The sequence below is a fragment of the Pleurodeles waltl genome, unplaced genomic scaffold (assembly GCF_031143425.1).
Source record: "Pleurodeles waltl isolate 20211129_DDA unplaced genomic scaffold, aPleWal1.hap1.20221129 scaffold_54, whole genome shotgun sequence".
Taxonomy (NCBI): domain Eukaryota; kingdom Metazoa; phylum Chordata; class Amphibia; order Caudata; family Salamandridae; genus Pleurodeles; species Pleurodeles waltl.
The window spans coordinates 1,690,734-1,699,666 of record NW_027150248.1 but is presented as its reverse complement, the minus strand read 5'-3'; positions in this window follow the sequence as shown (position 1 = coordinate 1,699,666).

The window sequence follows — 8,933 nt, the reverse complement described above, 5'->3', positions numbered from 1 at the left end:
AAGGGCTCACACATCAAATGCCCACCACAGACATCCCTCTTAGTGTCCAACAGGCCACTACAATGTGTGTACCTGGACCATCGCGGTCCACTACAACCTGATGGTGCATACAATATATATCTTAGTCGCTGTAGATTCTTGTTCTAGATTCCTGTGGGTATGGCCACAGCGGTCGGCTGACCCTCGAACTGCTATAAAAGACTTGCTGATCTTTATCAGTACATTTGCGGTTGCAGCATTCCATTCGGACCAGGGCCCTGCCTTTGCCTCTAAGGCATTCAGGGATACCATGGGGTCGATGGGTGTTGAACTCCATTACTCCTCACCATACCATCCCAAGGAAAGTTCGGTCGTGGAGAGGCGGAACCGAGATCTAAAGCAGTCCTTAACAGCCAGGGTATTAGGTTCAGTCTGCAGTTGGCTTCATCACCTATATGGGGTCCAGAGAGTACTGAATAATCTGCCAAGACGGTCCTTAGGGGACGCACTCCTTATGAGGTTCTCTTTGGGATACCTATGTATGTCCCAGATCTTGATGGCCCTGGTTTGGTGGCAGCAGACACACCTTTTGACATAAATGAACGTCTCACTATCTTACAGGAGCTTCCGCAATTTCGTGATGATAAATCATCCGCCAGTGCTGGCACCTTAGAAATAAGGGATATACCAAAATCTTCGACTGGTTGGATTCCTAAAGTTGGGGATCTGGTTCGTGAGAAGATCGCTGTGAAGAAGGAATTCGGTCCATCCTACAGAGCACCTGTCCCAGTCCTGGGAATACAAGGTACCAAAACCGTCATCCGACCACCACTGTCTGGTTCTAGAGCAAACAGATTTATCTCCATTGATGACGTCAAAGTTCACCATGTGGCCGATCCTGCACAGTAGACCCAGAGGTCCCTTGGGTGGTTCCCGAACCCCTTTCACTACCCAGCAGGACATACCTCTTCAAAGTAGAAGAAATAACAATTTCAATTTGGACTATACAAATATGTCCAATAATGATACCAATACCTCCTCGTGCATGGGGAGGGCGGAAAATGAGCTCTTGCTGGTTACAGTTACCACTTCAACAACAGCATCTGTCTGAGATTTGGCTGTTTTTCACACCAACACTACACAGACTGAAGACACCATCTATTATGAGCCTCCATGCGAAGTGGATCAATCCACCAGCGATGTACCGGCTCCTGTATTTGTAGAGACTGCCTCTGGTTATTTCATCGACATCGATGATTTTTCTTCAGACTCATCCACTCCTGAAATTGACAATGTTTCAAAGACACGTAAGCTGTATTTATGGCTAAGACCAATTATTTAAAGCACCCATAGAGCTATTTATGGTTCTGTTTAACATTTTTTGCATTATTTCTATGGATTGGATTCGTGACTGTTTTCTTGTTACTCATAAATAGTCATTACCTTCCTGTACGCTCCTCTGTTGAGCCTGTAGATGAAGTCTTAACTCCATATCATTCCTCACATAAGGTCAGAAGAGACTTGTCCCTTGTGAACATTACAGCTGTACCAATTCCTGATGGTATTGTGTGGGATGATGTTCCATTTGATATATACGGGCCTACTGAGGTTATTCAGATACCATACGTATTTAAAATTTCTATGACAGATGCTATTACACCTGGTGTTGTATCTGATGATTGGGATGTCCAGACAGTTGATTCTATGTTAACTGAAATGAAGGACTATTCAGCATTTGGAAGTGATGATGTATACAGAAATACAATGAATTATGGAGAAATGTTCTGCTATAACAATTGGGGACATTACTACCTACACCGTGCCACTAGACACAGACCGGTATTTAACTACACACGGTGGGAACACTGTTCAACACCACCAGTGGGGAGCCCAAAGCACTATTCAAATAAATGTATATACTTAACTGGGCATGACACAAAAAATGCGGAGTCATATTATTTCAAGTTACCTCCAACACAAATAAGGAAGATTTTGCTAACAAATACAAAGCTGATTTATTCAGATCCCTTTGTTCCCCGTCTTGCAGTTGAAGGCTACGAATACTGGAAGAACACTGTTGACTTAAAGAGTGTATGGGGAACACAAGATTGGCAAATAAAGGGTAGGGAAGCTTTATTTAGAGCGTGCCTGATTCCGGTGCAATTGATCTTTTTAAATGATACTATTCAACAGACATGTTGTCTGGGGTTAGCGAAAATAAAAGAAATGAATATGCCCAGTATCCCCACACCGGCAAAGTTTAATGATTGGCAATCCTTCCATAATGTCACCGAGGAAGAGCTAGATGCAATGGTTAAGGCTGGTACCTATAATTCTTCACTTTCCTGTCCCAGCGGGTGGTTAATTTGGCCAACAGACACTAATAGATGTCAGGCACGTTTTTTGAACTCTTCAGGGGTTTTTACAATCAACAGGCCAGACCCTCGCTTTATATCGGATCAACACACAGGTATAGTTACAACATACAGTGTGGGCAAACTGTGCCAACAATGGGTACAGTCTAGCACGTTAGCCGCAGTTAAAGAACATCTTAACACTCTTTCTGAGGATATAGATTTGCAGGATTTTCTGATAGGTCCTAGGAAACAGCGTTCTAAGAGATTCATATGTGCTATGTATAATGAGATCTGGAAGCTTTCTCGGATAGAAGTTGCTGCGCATTTAAGGCAATTAGATACAGGTCGCGTTGACATCAGCTAGAGAGACGTATGCTCCCAGATAGCAAGATCGTCAGCCGAGATACAATCCCTGTTAAATACCAACTTCCCCAAGGAGTTTGGAGAACTGGTATCCAGAATATTCAACGCATCCAGCACTGCAGGTATTGTACATTTCTTTAAGGCTGTCAGGTCTGGATTTGTGTCCATCTTCCAGACTGTTTTCAGAGTCATCCCATCAGCCATCCATTCACTCTTTTCAAGTGTGTTTGGCGGCTTTCCAATAATTTTGGCATTGATTGGCGGAATACTACTGCTATTTCTTCTGATTCGCTCTGGTTGTTTCTTTCCAGCTATGCAGAACAATGGAGCCACTACCACCAGCTCAACTGTGCTGTGAACACATGATTCAGATCTTCAATGCTTCCTTGCTGGAGGAATTGGAGCATGACTGGTCATTGTCTTTCCGGCCTCTTCTCTGGTGCGTACAACCAGTCTTTCACTGCGTGTGGTGCCTCTTCGAACATCAACCTACAGTGTGTCTTGCTGTTACACCGGCATCTCCTGTGGACCAAGAACTGCTGATGTCCCCGATGAGGGTCAATTCACAGTCGTGCCCCTTGAACGAAGTGGCTCTATATGCAATGGAGGATGGCACTGCTGCAGGTGGACCTGCAAAAGAGACTAACACGCACAACTGCTCAGTGGATCCGTCTGCCCAGCCAGTGATCGATCTAACATCTGATGATGTGGACTTTTTCGGGAGCTCCTTTTCATTCGGTGACTTTGATAACACTCTTCAAGATCATGGCTATAGTAAATAATTTGATAAATTGGCTTACCATCCCTGATTCAAAATATGCAAATTACTCTGACTTTGGCCTGCTGTGCTTGTCATGATTAACATTAGATCTCTTGATATGTTTTTTAACTATTCATTTTTTACCACGTTTTTAAAGCTGACCTTTTAACTAGTTTTTCTGCTTTTAGTTTTTAGTACAGAGCATTTTAGTTTTGGGTTCATTCACCTTTAGTGGCATCAACGATATGGCGTCATACTTGTTACAGCAATGGGGTGAGCTCTTGCATTCGTTATCTGAGGAATAGCCCAGAGGAGAGACCCTAAATAGCCAGAAAAGGAGATTTGGCTACTAAGAAAGGAGGCTTGGCTACTGAAAGAGGTAAGTGTAGGAGGCTGGACTGGCTTGTAGTGAGTACCAAGGGGTACTTGCACCTTGCACCAGGCCCAGTTATCCCTTATTAGTGTATAGGGTGTCTAGCAGCTTAGGCTGATAGATAATGGTAGCTTAGCAGAGCAGCTTAGGCTGAACTAGGAGACGAGTGAAGGTCCTACAGTACCACTAGTGTCACTTGCACAATATCATAAGAAAACACAATACACAGATATACTAAAAATAAAGGTACTTTATTTTTATGACAATATGCCAAAGTATCTCAGTGAGTACCCTCAGTATGAGGATAGCAATTATACACAAGTTATATGTACACAATACCATAAATATGCAGTTTAGTCTTAGAAAACAGTGCAAACAATGTATAGTTACAATAGGATGCAATGGGGACTCATAGGGATAGGGGCAACACAAACCATATACTCCAAAAGTGGAATGTGAACCACGAATGGACCCCAAACCTATGTGACCTTGTAGAGGGTCGCTGGGACTATTAGAAAATAGTGAGAGTTAGAAAAATAGCCCTCCCCAAGACCCTGAAAAGTGAGTGCAAAGTGCACTGAAGTTCCCCAAAAGACACAGAAGTTGTGATAGAGGAATAATGCAGGAAAGACACAAACCAACAATGCAACACCGGTGGATTTCCAATCTAGGGTACCTGTGGAACAAGGGGACCAAGTCCAAAAGTCACAAGCAAGTCGGAGATGGGCAAATGCCCAGGAAATGCCAGCTGTGGGTGCAAAGAAGATTCTACTGGACAGAAGAAGCTGCGGTTTCTGCAGGAACAAAAAGGGCTAGAGACTTCTCCTTTGGTAGACGGATCCCTCTTGCCGTGGAGAGTTGTGCAGAAGTTTTTTCCCGCCGAAAGAACGCCAACAAGCCTTGCTAGCTGCAAATAGTGCAGTTAGCGTTTTTGGATGCTGCTGTAGTCCAGGAGGAACCAGGAGGTCGCAAATTGGACCAGGAGATAGAGGGGACGTCGAGCAAGACAAGGAGCCCTCTTAGCAGCAGGTAGCAGCCGGAAAAATGCCAGAAACAGGCACTACGAGGATGCGTGAAACAGTGCTCGCCGAAGTTGCACAAAGGAGTCCCACGTCGCCGGAGACCAACTTAGAAAGTCGTGCAATGCAGGATAGAGTGCTGTGGACCCAGGCTTGGCTGTGTACAAAGGATTTCCACCGGAAGTGCACGGAAGCTGGAGTATTTGCAAAAGACGCGGTTTCCAACAATGCAGTCTGGCGTGGGAAAGCAAGGACTTACCTCCACCAAACTTGGACTGAAGAGTCACTGGACTGTGGGAGTCACTTGGACAGAGTTGCTGGATTCAAGGGACCTCGCTCGTTGTGCTGAGAGGAGACCCAAGGGACGGTAATGCAGCTTTTTGGTGCCTGCGGTAGCAGGGGGAAGATTCCATCGACCCACGGGAGATTTCTTCAGAGCTTCTAGTACAGAGAGGAGGCAGGCTACCCCCACAGCATGCAGCACCAGGAAAACAGTCGAGAAGGCGGCAGGATCAGCGTTACAGAGTTGCAGTAGTCGTCTTTGCTACTATGTTGCAGTTTTGCAGGCTTCCAGCGCGGTCAGCAGTCGATTCCTTGGCAGAAGGTGAAGAGAGAGATGCAGAGGAACTCTGATGAGCTCTTGCATTCGTTATCTAAAGTTTCCCCAGAGACAGAGACCCTAAATAGCCAGAAAAGAGGGTTTGGCTACTTAGGAGAGAGGATAGGCTACTAACACCTGAAGGAGCCTATCAGAAGGAGTCTCTGATGTCACCTGGTGGCACTGGCCACTCAGAGCAGTCCAGTGTGCTGGCAGCACCTCTGTTTCCAAGATGGCAGAAGTCTGGAGCACACTGGAGGAGCTCTGGACACCTCCCAGGGGAGGTGCAGGTCAGGGGAGAGGTCACTCCCCTTTCCTTTGTCCAGTTTCGCGCCAGAGCAGGGGCTAAGGGGTCCCTGAACCGGTGTAGACTGGCTTATGCAGAATTGGGCACATCTGTGCCCAAGAAAGCATTTCCAGAGGCTGGGGGAGGCTACTCCTCCCCTGCCTTCACACCATTTTCCAAAGGGAGAGGGTGTAACACCCTCTCTCAGAGGAAGTCCTTTGTTCTGCCATCCTGGGACAAGCCTGGCTTGACCCCAGGGGGGCAGAAACTTGTCTGAGGGGTTGGCAGCAGCCGCAGCTGCAGTGAAACCCCAGGAAAGGCAGTTTGGCAGTACCAGGGTCTGTGCTACAGACCACTGGGATCATGGGATTGTGCCAACAATGCCAGGATGGCATAGAGGGGGCAATTCCATGATCTTAGACATGTTACATGGCCATATTCGGAGTTACCATTGTGAAGCTACACATAGGTATTGACCTATGTGTAGTGCACGCGTGTAATGGTGTCCCCGCTCTCACAAAGTCCGGGGAATTGGCCCTGAACAATGTGGGGGTACCTTGGCTAGTGCCAGGGTGCCCTCACACTAAGTAACTTTTCACCTAACCTTTACCAGGTAAAGGTTAGACATATAGGTGACTTATAAGTTACTTAAGTGCAGTGAAAATGGCTGTGAAATAATGTATGCATTATTTCGCTCAGGCTGCAGTGGCAGGCCTGTGTAAGAATTGTCAGAGCTCCCTATGGGTGGCAAAAGAAATGCTGCAGCCCATAGGGATCTCCTGGAAGAAAAAGTTCTTAAAAGTTTAAAAAGTTTTTTTCTGTCTTTCTAAAAAGTCTGAAAACTTTTTTCTCTTTTTCTATCACTTTAACTCTCTCTAAAAATGTCTGGCACAGGCCAAAATGTTGATCTGTCCAAACTTGCATATGACCACCTTAGCTGGAAAGGAGCAAGGAGTCTCTGTGTAGAGAGAGGTTTGAGTGTAGGGAAGAATCCTTCCTTGGAATTGTTTCTTAATATGCTTAGAGAACAAGATAAGGCCATAGGGGCCACATCTGTTGAAAAAGTAGCAAATGGTACCCAATCTGATCCAGGGACTACCCCAGGAAAAGATGTAGGAAAGAAACTCCCTAGCCTGCCCATTACTAGACAGTCTAGCATAGTTGGTAATGATGGTGAGCCACGCCATACAAATAGTGTTGTCTCACATCATAGCAAAAGCATGTATTCTCACCACACTGGTAGTGATGTTTCTGTTAGCCAAGCTGTTAGGGTGGCTTCTGTAAGGGACAGGTCTCCTTCTGTTCATTCTCATCATACTTCTGTGTCTAGGAATGTCCCTCCCACCAACCCTGATGACAGAATGTTAGAAAGGGAACTCAACAAGTTGAGAGTGGAACAAACCAGACTGAAGCTTAAAAAGCAACAGCTGGATTTGGATAGACAGTCTTTTGAACTAGAGAAAGAAAGACAGAAGTTGGGTTTTGAAACCCATGGTGGCAGCAGCAGTATTCCCCATAGTCATCCTGTAAAAGAGCATGATTCCAGGAATCTGCACAAGATAGTTCCCCCTTATAAGGAGGGGGATGACATTAACAAGTGGTTTGCTGCACTTGAGAGGGCCTGTGTTGTACAGGATGTCCCTCAAAGGCAGTGGGCTGCTATCCTATGGCTATCATTTAGTGGAAAAGGTAGGGATAGGCTCCTTACTGTGAAAGAAAGTGATGCCAATAATTTTACAGTTCTTAAGAATGCACTCCTGGATGGTTATGGCTTAACCACTGAACAATACAGGATAAAGTTCAGAGAGACCAAAAAGGAGTCTTCACAAGACTGGGTTGATTTCATTGACCATTCAGTGAAGGCCTTGGAGGGGTGGTTACATGGCAGTAAAGTAACTGATTATGACAGCCTGTATAACTTGATCCTGAGAGAGCATATTCTTAATAATTGTGTGTCTGATTTGTTGCACCAGTACCTGGTAGACTCTGATCTGACCTCTCCCCAAGAATTGGGAAAGAAGGCAGACAAATGGGTCAGAACAAGGGTGAACAGAAAAGTTCATACAGGGGGTGACAAAGATGGCAATAAGAAGAAAGATGGTGAAAAATCTCAAGATAAGCATGGGGATAAGGGTAAAACCAAAGATCCTTCTTCAAATCTTAAACCCTCTTCAGAGGGTGGGGATAAAACAAATTCTTCCTCTTCTTCTCAACCCACACACATTAAAAAGCCTTGGTGCTTTGTGTGTAAAAACAAAGGCCATAGGCCAGGGGATAAGTCCTGTCCAGGTAAACCCCCTGAGCCTACCACCACTAATACATCAAGCTCTAGTGCCCCTAGCAGTAGTGGTACTAGTGGTGGGACTGCTGGCAACAGTCAAGTTAAGGGTGTAGTTGGGTTCACTTATGGGTCCATAGTAGAAACTGGGGTAGTCAGTCCCAAGACAGTTTCTGTCACACCTAGTGCCATTGGCCTTGCCACACTGGCTGCTTGTCCCCTTACAATGGATAAGTACAGGCAGACAGTTTCAATAAATGGTGTTGAGGCCTTGGCCTACAGGGACACAGGTGCCAGTATCACTTTGGTGACTGAAAACCTAGTGGCTCCTGAACAACACATCATTGGACAACAGTATAAAATTATTGATGTCCATAACTCCACTAAGTTTCTTCCCTTAGCTATAATTCAGTTTAGTTGGGGTGGAGTTACTGGCCCTAAGCAGGTGGTGGTATCACCTAGCTTACCTGTAGACTGTCTCTTGGGTAATGACCTAGAGGCCTCAGGTTGGGCTGATGTAGAGTTTTATGCCCATGCAGCCATGCTGGGCATCCCTGAGGAATTGTTCCCTCTCATTTCTACTGAAATGAAAAAGCAAAGGAGAGAAGGCCTGAAAACTCAGGATCCCTCTCCATCAACAGGTAAAAAGGGTATCACAGTATCCCCTAACCACCCTACCATTCAGGATACCATTCCTGTGGTGGGAGAAATCTCTCCTGGGGTGGCACCTGTTCCAAGGGAATCATCAGTTGGCAAAACTGTACTCCCTGAGGTGGAAGTACCTCTCTGTGGGATAACTAACAGTGGTGAGAAAAAGAGCACCATTTTAGTTAACATGGAGCATCCCTCCAACCCTCCCAGAGAAACTTTAGTGCAGAAACCCTGCACTGCCTCACAACACTTAGGACAGCATCCCTGCC